The 2,536-nt window shown below is 41.8% G+C and overlaps 1 non-coding gene across 1 annotated transcript; it reads left to right on the top strand.

The window, feature by feature from the left end:
• Positions 1 to 1,185: 1,185 nt before the first annotated feature.
• On the top strand, positions 1,186 to 1,258 carry TRNAA-UGC (transfer RNA alanine (anticodon UGC)). The gene has a single exon. It is a non-coding gene; the product is annotated as a tRNA-Ala (tRNA).
• The last annotated feature ends 1,278 nt before the right edge of the window (positions 1,259 to 2,536 follow it).

The following is a 2,536-nucleotide window of genomic DNA, read 5'->3' as shown; positions in this document are numbered from 1 at the left end:
AGTGCTTGATGGACTCTGCTACCCTAACACGTTTCCCCTTTGTAAACAGAGTCCAGCGCTTTGGCCTTATCTACTTGATTCCAAAATAGCTCGTCAATTTAATAGCATTCAGGTTGTTTATGCACACACAAGGCCCTTTGAAAATAACCCTTTTCATGTCGCCAAACAGGCATTTTGAAATCAACTAATTGGATGGTTGTCTGAATTCAACTCGTTGTTTTAAAAATAACCAGTTGTTCCACTGAATTACATTTTTTTACCCCCAAGCCAATTGGTGTGTGTAGACAGAGTTTGAGTCAATCCAGATGGCTGGCTGCATTTTTGACTTGAACTGACTGGATGTTTTGTGGTCAGATATATACAGCTCTTGATAGCCACTGGGGAAATGGAGTAGAAGGGAAGGAAGGTGTAGGAAAGTTAGGAGAAGTTATATCAACAAAAGTTTCCATCTTGAGTGCTGTGGATCCAGACATTTTCTGCAATCAATCCTCCCTCCTCCTCAACACACATGCACACACACACGTGCGCACACACACATGCACACACACACATAGTTAAGAAAACAGAAATAAAGTAATAACATCCCTCCCAGCTGGCTCTGCTCACGGCTGTGGGTCTTTTCTTTCTTTCTTTCTCTCCATGAATTTCTTCACTGCTTGGGTGGCCTGTGGAGGGATTCTGGCAACTCAGCATCATTGGTTTAGCTCCGTCTTAGGCTAACTTTTCCTTCCTGTGGGGAGCTCTCCTTTGAGGGACTTAGTGCCCCTCTCAGTCTGTAAAAGCAAGGCAGGAAGAAGAGGGCTTCAGTCAGACCTGAACCCCCTAATTCCAAGCATGAGGCCTGACTCTGACCCATGGAACCACTTTTCCTGAGGGAAGCTGTGAATTTCCCGTAATGAACGGAACCAGTCCTCCCTACCCAGGCGTTACTACTACGTTTTGAGAAATCCTGAGTTTTGTATCATCTGTGGTCTCCGTAATTAGCTGTCAAATTCTGCTGGCATGAGGAAGTGCAATTCAGATGTTTCAAAGGCTACTTCATGTGGACTTAATTTGATTTCTTCATCTACCTTACTGATAACATGATGAAAGTAGAACAGAGAGACTTCCCCTGAACCATCTTCGGTTTTTCACTTACAAGGAAGAAAAGGTTCTCCAAACATTTAAAATCAAACTGCAGGGATTTCCCTGGTGGTCCAGTGGGTAAGACTCTGCACTTGCAATGCAGGGGGCCCAGGTTTGATCCCTGGTCGGGGAACTAGATCCCTCACGCATGCTGCAACTCAGAGTCCACATGCCGCAACTAAGAAGACTGCATGCCGCAACTAAGACCTGGCACAGCCTAAATAAATAAACATTAAAAAGAAACCAAACTGCAGGGGTGATTTCCAAAATGTCTTCCAGTGTTTTCACAAATTTTGAGTGAATTATATGACACAAACTCACTTTTCTACTGCCAGCATTGTACCTTTTCTATCTTGTGCGAAGGTCATTGCTTGCAGTGAATCGAAGAGCACAAGAAATATTCTGTTTGACACCTGGCCCTGCCCCTGTTGTCCCCAACTTTTCTCTCTCATCTAGTAAATCCCAAATGGGCATGTTTTTCGTAACATGTCATTTTTTATGCCTGGCTCTTTAAAGTGAGTATTGATTCCCATGAGGCTTTCAAAGACACCTGGATAACATTCAAAAGTTTTTGCCTATGACATTTAGGTTTTAAACCACTGCCACATGGCTTGTTGGGAATTTTTAGTTTGGGAGGTATTGGAGGTATATGACTTGGGTTATGGTCCTGTCTTCGTTGCTGACCTGCTATGTGACCTTGGGAACATCACTTTAGTCTCTGAATCTCAGAGGTTTTCTCATCAATGTTATGGGGGTAATAATATTTGCATGCCTGGTCTATCTCAGTGGGCTGTTGGGAAGAACAATCCAAATAAGGTATGGGGAAGCCCTTTGTAAGAAGAATTAAGTCTTAAACAAATGTAAGAGATTCTAAAAGGAGACAATTTAACTGGGATTATCAGGTAGTCCTGAAAACTTGACCCTTCCTTCTCAGACCAAGAGGTTTGTTCTCAGGTCACAAAATTGCACTGTGTGTTACCATTACTTTAATCCCTGTTTGTTGGATTCAAACACCCCCGAAGATCAAATTCTGCGGAAAAATGGGATGAATGGATATATTGCCTCAGTTTTGAGAATCCACAGTAATATTAGCATAGGGATAAGAAAACTTGGCAGGCTTAAAATTTTTTCAGTATTAATGACACTATGAATGTGTTAAAGTAATCAGTAATATTACAAGTTCCATTTGCAGCAAAAGTAAAGTGAGAGAGAACTTCTCCCTGGATTTCAGAATCATGGCTGCTTCAGTTGTGAAGACAACTGTTCGTAGAAAGATAACCCGTTGTTCTTCTCATTTTAGAGTCAAGAACTAAATCATATCTTTGAAAATATACAAAAGGACAATAGGCAAAATCCATCCTTCATTCTCTGATGTGTCTGTTTAACTGTCCCAGGGTTTCCCATCCTTGAG

Source organism: Phocoena phocoena, chromosome X (genome assembly GCF_963924675.1).
Source record: "Phocoena phocoena chromosome X, mPhoPho1.1, whole genome shotgun sequence".
Lineage (NCBI taxonomy): Eukaryota > Metazoa > Chordata > Mammalia > Artiodactyla > Phocoenidae > Phocoena > Phocoena phocoena.
This window is presented reverse-complemented; position numbering and strand designations above follow the sequence as displayed.